Raw genomic sequence first — 16257 nt, 5'->3', positions numbered from 1 at the left:
GGAACACGTGAGGCAATACTGACCTTACGACTTCTTAGAAGAAAGATTAAGGAAAGGCAAACCTACGTTTCTAGCATTTGTAGACTTAGAGAAAGCTTTTGACAATGTTGACTGGAATACTCTCTTTCAAATTCTAAAGGTGGCAGGGGTAAAATGCAGGGAGCGAAAGGCTATTTACAATTTGTACAGAAACCAGATGGCAGTTATAAGAGTCGAGGGACATGAAAGGGAAGCAGTGGTTGGGAAGGGAGTAAGACAGGGTTGTAGCCTCTCCCCGATGTTGTTCAGTCTGTATATTGAGCAAGCAGTAAAGGAAACAAAAGAAAAATTCGGAGTAGGTATTAAAATCCATGGAGAAGAAATAAAAACTTTGAGGTTCGCCGATGACATTGTAATTCTGTCAGAGACAGCAAAGGGCTTGGAAGAGCAGTTGAATGAAATGGACAGTGTCTTGAAAGGAGGATATAAGATGAACATCAACAAAAGCAAAACGAGGATAATCGAATGTAGTCGAATTAAGTCAGGTGATGGTGAGGGAATTAGATTAGGAAATGAGACACTTAAAGTAGTAAAGGAATTTTGTTATTTTCTGAAGAAGAGAAATTTGTTAACATCGAGTATAGATTTAAGTGTCAGGAAGTCATTTCTGAAAGTATTTGTATGGAATGTAGCTATGTATGGAAGTGAAACGTGGACGATAAATAGTTTGGACAAGAAGAGAATAGAAGCATTCGAAATGTGGTGCTACAGAAGAATGCTGAAGATTAGATGGGTAGATGACATAACTAATGAGGAAGTATTGAACAGGATTGGGGAGAAGAGAAGATTGTGGCACAACTTGACCAGAAGACGGGATCGGTTGATAGGACATGTTCTGAGGCATCAAGAGATCACCAATTTAGTATTGGAGGGCAGCGTGGAGGGTAAAAATCGTCGAGGGAGACCAAGAGATGAATACACTAAGCAGATTCAGAAGGATGTAGATTGCAGTAGTTACTGGGAGATGAAGAAGCTTGCACAGGATAGAGTAGCATGGAGAGCTGCGTCAAACCAGTCTCAGGACTAAAGACCACAACAACAACAACAGCTGTGATGTTTGCATGTTGTAGCCATACGCCCTTATAGCGAAACTGGAGCAATCACTGTGTGTGCCCATCGTATTTTCACCTTGACATAGATGACCAGCGAGTCGATGGTCATTTCCAGTCATATACTCCACCTGGACTTCGCAAAATCAGCCAATTGTTAGTTTATATTTCTTCAAAGTTTCTAAATGTTAGTTTTCGTGTTCCACGTGCTTTATCGATATTAACAATATTCCAATATTAGTTTATCTTCATGTTTGTGATAACAAAAAATATTATAATAAATCGGCGTCAATTTTTGAACAATTATTCATGTCATTAGTTAGGTGAACCCATTTTCAATTATCTATTCTTTAATATTTCTATGAGAGGGACCAATACCCAGGACTCATTTGCTAGGGCCATCCCTTTTCATATCACTACTCCGATCCGTGACAATTCATTACCACATCTGAGTCCATGTGGTGCGATATGTCTCTCAGGCGGTCCAGTCAGTGCGTATCATTGTGACAGCCAGAAAGATATGCCAAGGTACCACTTTTCGTCTCTCAAAGGATTTGTTCAGAACATTCATAGATAAATTTCACGTAATTAATTACTGTGTGGAGCCTTCTTGAATCATTTCTCTGCGTAAGCCTGTGTTTGCCTATAACGTCCGTCTTCAGTTATCGGCAATATTTTCCATTCTACATCCCAAGTGACCCTTTACCCACAAAATTATAACAGATTTGTGCATGTCTTTTACCTTGACAGTTTACATTACTACTGCATGAAATGTTTTGTTTTGGTGCAGATTGAATATCTATCGTGTGGTACATTCATATTAGAGATTATGCCAAATAGAACTATAACAATGTTGTATTCTTTCTATGTAATTTATTGATATGTGAAATACAGAATATTGTTTTTTTTAAAACAAAAATTTCTCCTGTGGTAACATGCGCTTTGATATCGTATTAATAATGGTGAGCAGAACTGGCTGTTGGTTGTCCCTGTGATGCGCATGTGGACAGTGAATTGAAACGAATCTTAGATCTTCATGAAATGCCGAATCTGAAATAATGAAAACTAATCTAACTAAATCCCAAAAGAAAAAAAAGTGTGTACCTACTGAAAATCATTTAAATGAAATTCAATACTGAAGCACTTTTTGAAAGTTACATAACGTGGAGTGGAACATCTAACATAAAATATCCACAAAATAAAATAGTGCTCAAGGAGGTAGAAAATAACTGTTTAAGTTAAGCTACACTTTTTACTGTAAATTAATCTGCTTACTTAGCACACCTCAAAATATTGAAAATTTTATTAAGAATCATGGAGGAGACCTTTACCTTAAAGAAAGTCATTCCTGAAAAATTAAATTCTGAGTACTGTCAAAAAAGAATGTACAACATAAGAAGGCTCCAACGATTACGAAATTTATTACAATATTTACAGGCATTTCAACAAATTGCAATATTGTGGCATAATGAAAACAAAAAGATGAAATTAACACAAATAATGAATATTATTAGTTATATAAGAGCCAAAGATTTCCTTCAACTGATAGTTCTGATAAACAAAACATTTCATTCTTGCACATGCATGGGTTACCTTGAAATATTCCTCCAAAAATTTTCTCCATCAATAGAATCAATAACGTAGCTTTAGAAACATGTTGTCATCTCCATAATGAAGTAATCCAGATAATATCTCCCAGATTCACAAATATCAGATATCCTTCCCTAAAACCTCAACTACTCGCTACTATGGCTCTAATAAGAATGCCCCAGCACTGCACAACTGACTGGCGACCTAGTGCACCACAGACTGCTTTAAATACAGAGTCAACAATCTTATCTACTACTTGTGCAGTGCATTAATGCATCTTTGTTCCAGTCCACTAAAGGTAAATTATTTACAATGGCAGAAAACGTATCAAGAACTAATAAAATTTCACTAAGACAATGTGCCAAAACGGTTAAAAATTTAAGTCATTCGAAACAGAAGACACATTCGTTAATTCACTGCAAGGAAGAGTAAACAATGTCACAAATATAGCTGATCCTTTGGTATTCTGCATTATTGAACCGTTTATTTCAGTTCAGTGTTCATGCTAACGTTCGACGGAAATTATTCTGTTGATGCGAGAAACCATCTCTGCCTACTAATACCAACTATTTAGGAAATTTGTCTTGCAGTCTCTGTACTTGACATGAAGTGGCAGAACTGACGCAAAAAGATATGCCCGGCTGCACTATTGGCCCATACGATCTTATTTCTCTTATAGACAAGTATTCAGTCGTGCATCTAAATATCGCCGTCAACGCGTTTGCGGTATCCAGTCCTTCCCACAATTTCACAGAGCACTTTTAGCTGCATTGGAACAGAGCTTTGACGATACTGCAGGAACTTGGTTAGTTTATTTTCTCAAAGCATCCCACTTTTATTGACGTTTCTTGGTACGCTACATCGTTATTGCAGTATTCTTTCTTTACTGTAAGGAGGTTTACCACACTCGCAATGCCTGTCTTATGTTGCAAGAGAAAATAAAAGCGAAAATGAAGCCTTTTTTTATTTCTTCTTTAATAATATATCTAAAAAATTACTTTTGCCGAATGGTGATCAGAATTCTTACTTTAGACCCCACATGCAACTAACCTGTATTAAAAGTCTGGGCACTGCTGTATTCAGTGATCTCTTTTGAAGATGTTGCATGACATTCGTGTATCATATGGGTGACAAAATCAGTATCGTTGTCCATCTTTCATTGTAATTTACTCGCAATTTTGTAGTCGTACTATGTGTTGAGGTAGTATTGTTTCTGTCGAATGTATGAGCTTAGAATGCAGACTTGTGTTTTAACGTTTAAGACCCAACGTGCAAAGACGATGACAACTTTGTGATGATTATATGCACATCATTGGACACTTCCTATATGTTGTGTAGTTGATGATTCTTTGCAGTTAGAAGATACGTTGTTAAAAAAGTTGGCAGGCATGCCTCACAGAACAGACTGTTAATCCAGGTGGAGGTAATCGAACAAAATATTGGTCAGCCCTTTAGAAATACAGAATTTTCACTTTGAAACGTATTAGATGGTGCAGACCTGGCACCACCCGTGTTATGTTATGGCAGTGAACTGGTGTATATGTGTTAGTCAGCTGTATGGAATCAATGAGGTGCGAGCAATCGGCGTGGATTCGTGACAGAACGGCAGAAAGCAGCTGTTGTGCTTGGACACGCCCCTGACCTCACCATGAATGAAGTCGCCTGATTGGTGTGTCAACGTGGACTGACCAATGAACGGCGTACCACTCACAACCATTGAGTATAGCGGGAGAGCAATGGTTGTAACAAGGTCACAATCGACAGAGGTCGTTGAAGTGGCAGTTGTTTTGAAAACCAACAGGTAACTGTTGTTGTCGATGAATGCACCTCTACCTCAACTGGTTTTCCGAACGACTATGGCGAAGGGAAAGACATGCAGTGACCATTTGGAGTGGGGTACCTCGCAAAACACAATTACTCGCAGCGGCACATAATACTGAACGTCTTAAAGGAGCTAAACAACATGGAAACTGGGCAGTAGCTGCCTAGATGCGTATAGTGTGGTCTAACGAGTCGTGAATTTGTCTCTTTTCAAATGATGCAAGGCTTTGGGTGCACCAATAGCGCGTTGACGCATTTACCCTGTAAGGATAGAGGATGTAGAGATTAGATTAGATTAATTATTCATTCCATAGTCCCACAAAAGAGGGGATCCTCCTGGGTGTGGAACATGTCAGATAAACACATTACAAAAATGTAATTAGGAAAACTTGAGTTTCATTAATTTCAATGATCATCAGTCAGTAAACAGTAAGATTATGTACATGAGTTGAAATGAAACATCTAATATTTACAGGTTTAATACTTACATCTGCTTTCATTCCCACAGTAGCTGGTTACTTGACTATTACAACCAAGAATTGTCAAAAATTAAAGTAAATTATTCATTTCAGTGATCCTCGGTTAAGAACAGTCAAATCAGGTACAAGATTTAAAATTAAACTTCATCTATTTACAGACTTAAGACTTATATCTGCTTTCCATACATCCATCATTCACACAGTAGGTAGTTACTTCACTGTTATACCCAAGTATTGTCAAAAATTAAAGTATAATAAATTTTAATTAAAATGGTCTACTGCATTTGCTGAGAAATTCATGGATGGAATAGAAGGAGTTGGTCACCAAAAATTCTTTTAAATTATGTTTAAATTGCGATTGCCTGAAACTAAACTCTTAATGGTAGCTCGTAACTTATTGAAAATATGCGTTGCTGAATACTAGACTTCTTTCTGGGCAAGAGTAAGTGATTTGAAATCTTTATGTCTATAAGGTTCAATACATATGTAGAATTGTGGATAGTTGGGAATGTGAGTCTTACGGGAAGCGTGCAAGGGATAAATCCCTGCAGTCGCGCTATTCATCTGTGTCCTCGGTGGCTCAGATGGATAAAGCGTCTGCCATGTAAGCAGGAGATCCCGGGTTCGAGTTCCGGTCGGGGCACACATTTTCGGTTGTCCACATCGAGGTATATCAACAACACCTGTCGGCAGCTGAGGTTTTCAGTTAGTCATCATTTACGTATATTGTTCTTATTCCTAGTATTGATACTGTGTACTAAGCAGTTACTTGGAAAAAGAGATGTGTTGTTTACAACAAGAAATAAATATACTGAGAAGCTGTGGTTAGTATGCCCAATTCTTTGAATAGGTTTCGACATGATGTTCTTGGATTTACACTACACAGTACTCTTATCAGCCTATACGCTTCTGTACTCTAAAAATTTTTTCTCGGCTTGTGGCGTTACCCCAAAATATGATACCATATGACATAATGCAGTGAAAATAAGCAAAATATGCCAGCTTTTTTAATATTTGTATCTCCTATGTCTGACATCATTCGCACTGCAAACACAGAGTTGTTTAGGCATTTTAGCAGTTCGTTAGTATGTCGCTACCAACTGAATTTATTATCAAGTTGTAAACCCAAGAATTTTACACTCTCAACTTCTCGTATTTCCATTTCATCATATTTTATACACACACTAGAAGGAAATCTCTTAGAAGTTCTGAACTGCATATAGTGGATCTTTTCAAAGTTTAATGACAGTGAGTTGGCTATGAACCACTTATTAATGTCAGTAAAGATTTGATTAGCTGCCCTTTCTAAATTTATATTTGATTTACTATTTATTGAAACGTTTGTACTATCTGCAAATAAGACAAACTGGGCGTCTGGTAATGTAACAAATGAGAGGTCATTAATATACACAAGAAAAAGTTGTGGACCTAGTATGGAACATTGGGGAACACCACATGTAATTTCTTCCCAGTCAGATGATGTCTGATTGCCTACTGCTGAAGTGTTATGTAATGACACCCTTTGTTTTCTGTTAGTAAGATATGACTGAAACCACTTTGCAGCACTACCAGTGATGCGATAATATTTTAATTTACTTCAAACAATGCTGTGATTCACACAATCAAAAGCCTTTGATGGCTCACAGAATATACCTGTTGCCTCTAATTTGTTGTCTAATGAATTAAGGACATTTTCACTCTAAGTGTAAATAGCCTTCTCAATAACAGAACCCTTAAGAAACCCCAACTGTGACTTTGACAGTGTGTTATTTTCACTAAGGTGCTTAAGTAGACACTTGCACATAACCTTTTCGAAGATTTTTGAAAAAGCTGGCTAAAGTGGGATCGGTCATAATTTGTGGCATTTCTTTGTCCCCTTTCTTATGGATAGGTATAATTTCAACGTATTTAAGCCAGTCTGGGAATGTTACTGTGATAGGTGATTGATTAAACAAATAACTTAAGATATGACTAAGCTCACATGAACACTCTTTTGTTAATTTCGTTGATATGTTATCATAACCACTAGAATGCTTTGATTTCAAGGACTTTATGTTGGATTCTATTTCGTTGGGTGAAGTAAGTGTCAATTCCATTTTACTGAGATTGAATGTGTGCACTGTTCTCAGATATTCCATTGCAGTATTTACTGAACCTGACAACCCCATGCTATGCGTAACGGGGACAAAATTCTTGTTTAAGGGGTTTGTAACACAACATGCGTTTGTTACTAGGATTTCATTTATTTTTAGAGCTATTTGTTCCTCCTCATTTCTGGCCCTAGCTGTTTCTGAATTAACTATATCCCATATTGTTTTTATTTTATTGCTGGATGTATTTATCTTCTTCTCGTAATGCAGGTGTTTAGATTTCTGGATAACTTTCTTCAATATTTTGCAGTAATTTTTGTAATGAGCTATAATTCTAGTATTCCCTACGTATCAGATTGAGTTCCCTTTTTGTCTCACATCATATCTTTATCCCTTGTGTGATCCATGGTTTCTTATTAGACTTCTGCTTAATTTGAGTTACCTTCAGAGGAAAACAATTTTCAAATAAGGTGCTAGCCTTATTAATGAATGTTTTGTATTTTCCAATTTTGTCTTGGATGCTGCAAACATCTGTCCAATTAATGTCTTTGAGTAATCTCCTAAATTTCTCAGTTTTTGACTGTTTAATTGGCCTTATGTACTCAGTTCTGATAGATGTTTTACACTGACAATTTTGAAAATGTAATGTTAGGTGTTGCATGTCATTGCCAGAAAGCCCATTAACTACTGGTTTTGTAATGGAAATGTAATGTTAGGTGTTGCATGTCATGGCCAGATAGCCCATTAACTACTGGTTTTGTAATGTGGCTTAGTTGCCTAGAATTGTCTATAAATATATTATCAATGGCAGTCTTAGAAGATTTGTATACCCTAGTTGGGAAATTTACAGTAGAAATTAAATTGAATGACAATGTAACTGATTTCAGTAACTGTTCACTGACAGTGTTTTTTAGGACATCTATATTAAAATCACCAGCAACCACTAGTTCTTTTTTATTTTAAATGAGATAATAAATTTTTAAGACCGTTGATAAACAGGGTGCATTTTCCTGAAGCTGCTATCATAAAGGACCTATTATGAAATTCTATCTCTGTTGCACATGCTTCTAAGGGCTGCTCTAAGCAAAACTGATTAATGTCAATATTCTTCACTTTAAAACTGTTTTAACAAATGTGGCAACTCCTCCTTTCTCCATATTTTGTCTTCAGAAGTAAGAGGCTAACTTAAATTCTGTAAGGTTTAACATATCTATACCAGTGGTCACATGATGTTCAGAGAAGCAGATTATATCAACTGCGTTCGATGACTCTAATTCATCAATGCACATAAGTAGTTCATTAATTTTACTTCTAAGTCCTCGAATATTTTGATGCACTAAAGATAGTTGGCATTTCACATTTACCGAAATGAAATGAAGTGGAAATAAAATTTCTGCTGATTGCTGTAAATTTTTAACCAACTTCTGTGTTCGCTGATCCATTGTGCCAGGATTATGCTGTTTGATTTCTTTCTCGAACTGAAGGTTTGTTTCAATCTTTACTTCTCTCAGAACTTGACTTCGTTCTGCCCTACGTATCCGAAAAAAGGTGCTGCTCCAACACGTATGACCACTGGTATATTACCACTCGTGGCAGTGCCTCCCCCCTTACATTTCCTGCTATTAGCCCAGCCAGTTTACCCTTCCCTTTCCTGTTGAGGTGCAGGCCATGTCTAGTATAATCCCACCTGCTGAGAAAATCAACAGGAACCAAACCAATATGTGACCCTGTACCCGACTCAAGTAGCCGTTACAACTCCAAATTAACTCTCCTGACAGAAGAATTTAAATGAGGTCGGTCATGGCGTCTCAGAAGAGACATAAATTCAACATTGGTATGTCTCGTTGCTGATGCAATCTTTGGCAGGTCACAATCTGTATTGTACCCAGGATCTTTGTCAATACTATTGCCCGGCCCACCCACAATAACCACGGTGTCTTCCTTGGTAAAATCTTTACAGAGTGAACATAAATCCTCTGTCACCTGACCCAGACCAGCAATAGGTTAAAAAAAATTGTGACCTGTTATTCTGATCCTAACTGCTCCTGCGAAAGTTGGCCTAAGCCTCTGGCATGTGAACTACCTAACAACAAAACTTTCTTTCTTTTTGCTGACTTCCCTAGCATTGTATTCAATTTTCTACTGATAGTTTGTTGTGCCTTCTCTACACCTACCTCTGTTTGCGGCTCATCAGTTTCTGACTGAAGCAACAGGTGAAATGTATTCTTCTCATTTACCACAAAGCTGTCTGACAAATTTCTAGGTCTGTTCCTCCTGTTACCTGATGCCACTTCCCACCTCTATTTACCCTTCTCCCTCCTTAATCTGTTCAGATCTTCCCTAGTCTGTTCTAACTGTGCCTGAAGGGCAGCAATTTTCCCCTCCTGTTCCACTATTTTCCTATCTCTACTGCATATCCTACAGAACCACTGATGAGTCTGATCCTCTTCCCCATTTCCCACGCCGCTACAGTCACCCCAATGGAAAAAAAACTACTGCAGCCATCACACCAATCCTCGGAGCTAACAATTCTACGGCACGTCAGGCACTTTTCACTCATGGTAAAAATCTTACTTTAGCGTAAATAAATTAAATTAAATTACTGGAAAACAAGAAAATACATTTACGAAAGATTAGGTCTAGTCTCAATCGTATGTAAACAAACTTACTTTAGCAACAATAAGTTAGATTACCGAAAAAAGAAGAAAAACACGGTTACAAATATTAGGCCTAGTCGCAACTGTATGTAAACAAAGCTACTACAGTATGTGCAAAGTTTCCAGATACGCCGTGTTTTGCAAAATAAGAGTTAAACAACAAAGTGATACGCTTTTCTTAACTTGCTGGAACGGAACAGAACAATTAAATGAGATTCTATAAATTTTACTGCACTAAAATGTGTGCAAGAATACGATCGAAACCCTACTTTAGGTTCCTTTCGCGTTTTCTGGAATAATACGCAAAAAGAAGTGAAACATTTAATAGTAAGCTTGCAAAACACACTAAAGACGCATATTTAACTAGTTTCCTGAACAAAACTGAGTTTTATTACAGTCTAAATCACTTATCTGTACGGCAGCTACCAACCGATCTTTGTAGTTCATGCCGGACTTACTTCTGTAGTGATTTGCGGGTGTTTTTCGTACTATGACTTCAACCTACTTGTTTCGGTTCCCGAGTGCATTGATGAAGGTGTTTACTTCAGATATTTGGTCATTAAGTCTACAGTTGTAATAAAACTATTGTCAGAGCCAAAATACATTAATAAAGGAGTTCGTAAAAGTAGAATTTAGGACCAATATTGTTCTCCAACTTTTTTTCACATAAAAAAGGAGTTTCGATTTCGAAAGGCACAACAAGGTTGTTTTGAAGTCTCACAGTGGCGGGCAGCGATTACTGTTGTGCCAGTAGGCATAAACTAGCACAGCAAAACACCTTTTTCTGTCCTTCAGCACACTCGCCATCACTTTCCTGGCAGGCAATGTTTGTCTGAACTCTCTCGGCTTCGGTGAATTCGAATGCCACCACTGGCGACACTTCTCCTTAGTTTCAGGCGTCATGTAGTGTACCCACGTTTCGCCGCCAGTAACAACTGAATCCAAAACTTCCTCGCCCTGTTCTGCATAGCGCTCCAAGAATCCACAGGCCACTTCAACACGTTGCCATTTATGGTCTTTACGCGAGCATTTTGGGGAGACCCATCGCACAAAATCTCGTCAGCCATGCTCTTATTCACTTCAGGGACCTCTACGCACAGCTCAGGAACTGTCACAGTCAAGTCTTCAAGCATTTCTTTTTCCAATTTTACAATTGTTTCGACGAAACCAAATGCCGACCAGAACGCTTCTCATGTGTACATCCATCCTTGAACCCTCTGACTCACTTTCACCCGTTTTTGACGTCCACACCCTGTGGCCCATAGACTTCATATATATGACGATGAATGTTAATAAGGGTTGTGCCCTTGGCACTCAAAAAATGGATCACTGTACGCAACTCGCACCTGCTGTGTGCAGGAATGAGGAGCTCCATAGCGCACGACTCCCCTGTCAAGACTGAGCTGTGACAGCGGGCTGGGATTGATGGGGATTTGAAGGGGAAAAGCCAAGCTGCAAACCAGAGTTGCCGGATGGGTCCAGCGTTTGGACACGTTACTTTACGGACACACCTCGTACATCAATGACTCTCCCACTGGTGTTAGTCATCAGCAGAAAATTCTCTTTACTGATGACAACAGTATTATAATAACTTAAATCAAACAAGAGAACTCGTTACGAAGGAAGCAAATGAAAGCCTCAAGGAAGTTTGCAATTGATCAGTAAGCAATAAAGTGACATAAAGGCAACAAAACCCTTGCCTTTCAGTTTTAAGAGCTAAAACGACACTATTAAATTAAATTACACTACTAAGCATTAAAATTGCTACACCACGAAGATGACGTGCTACAGACGCGAAATTTAACCGACAGGAAGAAGATGCTGTGATTTGCAAATGATTAGCTTTTCAGAGCATTCACACAAGGTTGGCGCCGGTGGCGACACCTACAACGTGCTGACATGAGGAAAGCTTCCTACCGATTTCTCATACACAAACAGCAGTTGCCTGGTGAAACGTTGTTGTGATGCCTCGTGTAAGGAGGAGAAATGCCTACCATCACGTTTCCGACGTTGATAAAGTTCGGATTGTAGCCGATCGCGATTGCGGTTTATCGTGTCGCGACATTGCTGCTCGCGTTGGTCGAGATCCAATGACTGTTAGCAGAACATGGAATCAGTAGGTTCAGGAGGGTAATACGGAACGCCGTGCTGGATCCCAACGACCTCGTATCACTAGCAGTCGAGATGACAGGCATCTTATCCGCATGGCTGTAACGGATCGTGCAGCCACGTCTCGATCCCTGAGTCAACAGATGGGGACGTTTGCAAGACAACAACCATCTGCACGAACAGTTCGACAACGTTTGCAGCAGCATTGACTATCAGCTCGGAGACCATGGCTGCGGTTACCCTTGACCCTGCATCACAGACAGGAGCGCCTGCGATGGTGTACTCAAAGACAAACCTGAGTTCACGAATGGCAGAACGTCATTTTTTCGGATGAATCCAGGTTCTGTTTACAGCATCATGATGGTCACATCCGTGTTTGGCGACATCGCGGTGAACGCACATTGGAAGCGTGTATTCGTCATCGCCATACTGGCGTATCACCCGGCGTGATGGTATGGGGTGTCATTGGTTACACGTCTCGGTCCCTCTTGTTCGAATTGACGGCACTTTGAAAAGTGGACGTTACATTTCAGCTGTGTTACGACCCGTGGCTCTAACCTTCATTCGATCCCTGCGAAACCGTATATTTCAGCAGGATAATGCACGACCGCATGTTGCAGGTCCCATACGGGCCTTTCTGGATGCAGAAAATGTTCAACTGCTGCCCGGGCCAGCACATTCTCCGGATCTCTCACCAATTGAAAACGTCTGGTCAATGGTAGCCGAGAAACTGGCTCGTCACAATACGCCAGTCACTACTCTTGATAAAGTGTGGTATCGTGTTGAAGCTGCATGGGCAGGTGTACCTGTACACGCCATCTAAGGTCTGTTTGACTCTATGCCCAGGCGTATCAAGGCCGTTATTACGGCCAGAGGTGGTGGTTCTGGGTACTGATTTCTAAGGATCTATGCACCCAAACTGCGTGAAAATATAATCACATGTTAGTTCTAGTATAATATATTTGTCCAAAGAATACCCGTTTATCATCTGCATTTCTCCTTGGTGTAGCAATTTTAATGGCCAGTAGTGTAGTTGCACCTGTACCGATAGAGTAACATATGAAAAAGTTCTAGGGGTGATTGTCAGATGAATAGGTGTGAAAACACAAAGATAGTCGCAAATAGAGTTTCATCAGCATGTTACGCCCTTACATTCCTGTCATCAGTGTATAACAGTGTCTTTTATTGAACATGTTATCCATACACACACTCAATACTTAGTTATGGCATTCTGCTCTCAGGATGAAATACACGGAATATGAATACAATTACCAAACTGTGGAGAAGAGTCGTAAGAAAAATAACCAAAAATAGTAGTCGAGCTCATTGTAAAAATCTGTTAAATCACTGGAGATTTTTACCAAACAGAAATGACATTGGTAGTTTCTGCACAAACACCTCTGTCCACGACCATGGATCATGTTGTAGAAGAAACCAGGAAAGAATAAACACATAACGGAAAACAACATTTTCTACCAAGGAATAAAGCTCTACAAGAAATTACGAGAGAAGATTGAAGTAATTGCTAAAATAAATATATTTCAAAAGGGAGCTAAAAAGTATCTGTTAACCGAAACATTCTACGGGGTAATTCTTACTAATGTTTAAGAAACCCCAAGCGACGTAGATGACACGGAAGCAAGTAATGTAGCATAAAACATGCGGGGACGCAGATGGTGGGAGATAGGGTCGAGAATTCCAACCGTTGCACGTGCGGAGAGTTAGGTCATCTGGTGACGTCAGATGTTCAACATTTGTCCTCCACTTTTGGGGTATTTCCCGACATTTGTGATACCACGCATCTGATATTACATTACTTGTCTCAGCATTATCTACGTCGCTTCGTGAGTTTTTGAACCTTATTAAGAATCATACTGCATACTTTGAAGGAATACTTAGATAACACAATAGGTACCGATAGTATGACTCCGCCGGTACTGTGGCCCAGTCATATTTTTAATATGTGCGACGATGTTAAGCTGATGCTGCTTATATTTGGTGACGACACCACTGTGGCTTTATTATATTAGGACATGTTATAATACAGATGTTGAGATGGTCACTGCTGAAGGAAACCGATAGTATAAAGACCGGATGTTTTGTGGTCATTGGCGGAAATAAGAGAAACTTATTCTACACTTCATTTTTGATGTTCTTAAATTATTGACGGAAATAAGAGAAACTTATTCTACATTTCATTTTTGATGTTCTTAAATTATAATACGAAGATACGTCCAATACGTTTGTAAAAGAGGTCTACGGATAAACGAACCTATTACTACTACTTGCTTCTCCATTTTCACGACGAGTACGCCGTGGGAACATCCGTCTTCCGGGGCAGAGATAAACCTGCTCTCCTAGCTGCATGAATACGTTCCTGGTTTGGTGAGTTCTCAAACCCTTATCGCGCCTCCACTTGCTCTTTGAATCCCCCTACCTCAGTACTACAGAAAAAGTCTGGAACTATCTGGAACAGTAAGTGACACGTGGAAATCAACAATACTGGTCTTTAGTACCTCTACGGGAAGCAGTCGTCAATGAGAAACGTCATCTGGATATGGCATTCCTGGGAAAAACTAGTGAACTTCCTTTCTTACCACACCGCAGGAGTTATCGAGGCTAGATAGAGTGTTACACAGTATACGCATGATGTCTGCTGAGATTGGCCATTTTCTTGTACGGTTTGCATGCTTCTCGTATATCTGGAAATGTAACAATGTGGTCGCATGAAGGGGCCGGCGTATAATAAAGACAAATTTCGGCAATGGCCTACCTCTTTTCTTTTCCTACATATGAATTCTCAAAATAAATGAAATACGCTTCAAAACTTGTCTTTTACCTAGACCAGCAGGATATGATTCCATTTGAATCCATATCCAGAGGACGATTTGGAGACTCCAAACGGTGACTCTTAATTCAAGTCTGACGCGCTGTAATATAGGCTTGTAGCTATGCAGGGTGTTCGGAAATTACCGTTACAAACTTCTAAGACTTGTAGAGGGGAGTGAGTTCAAAATACTTTAAGTAGCAGCCCACGTCCGCAAAAGAACCGTGTCCGTTCTGGGACGGTTTCAGTTCAGGTGCGTAACGCGTTCACGTCTGCTTCCACTCCAGCTAACTGGTCCTGCATACATAATGTTCCTTCAGAACGTATTGACCCGTTGTTGGAAGCTGTGCCACTGACTGTCCGAGAGGAAATATGGTTTCAGCGTGTGGAGCACCACTTCACTCCTCACGCGCTGTTCGGAGACATCTCAGCATACATGGTGAAAGATGAATAGACCGAGGAGGTCCAACCCGGTGGCCCCCGCGGGCGCCGAATTTGGTTCCTATGGACTACTTCTTGTTGGGTCGTATGCAGAGCTTAATTTACGAGCCTCCTGTAGAAACAGAGGAAGATCTGATGGCCTGAGTTCAGTCCGCTTCACTGGCCACTGAAGAGACACCAGGTGGGATGGTGCGTGTGTAACAGAACATGTTTAGTTTGTAAAATGTCTGCAACCACGTTGGTGGTCGACACATCGAGTCGCTGGTGTAGTGGCTCAGTATTTTTCTGTACGCACAGTATGCTAGGTTCAATTTTGTTTTGGAATAATCTAAAAACATAAACGAATGTCCTTAAGTGATAAATTGATGTTTCGTTATATTACGGTTCGAATTGTTATGTCCGCGGCTCGTGGTCTAGTGGCTAGAGTTGCTGCCTCTGGGTCACGGGGTCCTGGGTTAGATTCACGGCCGGGTTTGGGATTTTCTCTGCCCGGGGACTCGGTGTTTGTGTTGTCCTCATCATTTCATCATAATTACCACCACTCGTGACGGCGTCTCGTTTGGACTGCGTAAAAATTTGGACTGTGAAAAAATTGGGACTGTGTACGGGCGCTGATGACAGCGAAGTTTAGCGTCCCACTAACCAAACATCATCATTATCGAATTGTTACGTACCGCGTTACGCATAATTCACTTCCTCAGGAAGAAGTGTATGAATTAAATACCTGCATTATAACCGTCATAGAATGGAAAAGGTACGCTTCCGGATATGAGTTCCTGTTCAAAATATCATGAACTAAGTCCCTTCTACAAGTCCTAGAAGTCTGTAACGGGAGTTTTCAAACACACTGATTACAGTTAGATGAAAAGCTTTCTAATCGTTACTGTTGCCTCTGTATGTAGGAAACAGCGCACAGTGCACATTAAGTACAGTACACTCCTGCAAAGGAAACGGAGGCACTTCTCGAAACCTTAAGTTCCTTTGAATACCTAACACTGATCATGTCAAGAGATATTTTTATATAAAAATGGTTCTCATTGTGATACGAAACGCGGATGAACTTTGGAAAGGTTACAGAATGAAATACCATGTTGCTGCAGCTACCTTTTGCATCCAGTTTATGTTGTAATTTTAGCTTCTGCTCAGTTTGAATAG

This window comes from Schistocerca americana, chromosome 2 (genome assembly GCF_021461395.2).
Source record: "Schistocerca americana isolate TAMUIC-IGC-003095 chromosome 2, iqSchAmer2.1, whole genome shotgun sequence".
Taxonomy (NCBI): domain Eukaryota; kingdom Metazoa; phylum Arthropoda; class Insecta; order Orthoptera; family Acrididae; genus Schistocerca; species Schistocerca americana.
The sequence above is the reverse complement of the archived record's forward strand: the minus strand, read 5'-3'. Positions refer to the sequence as shown.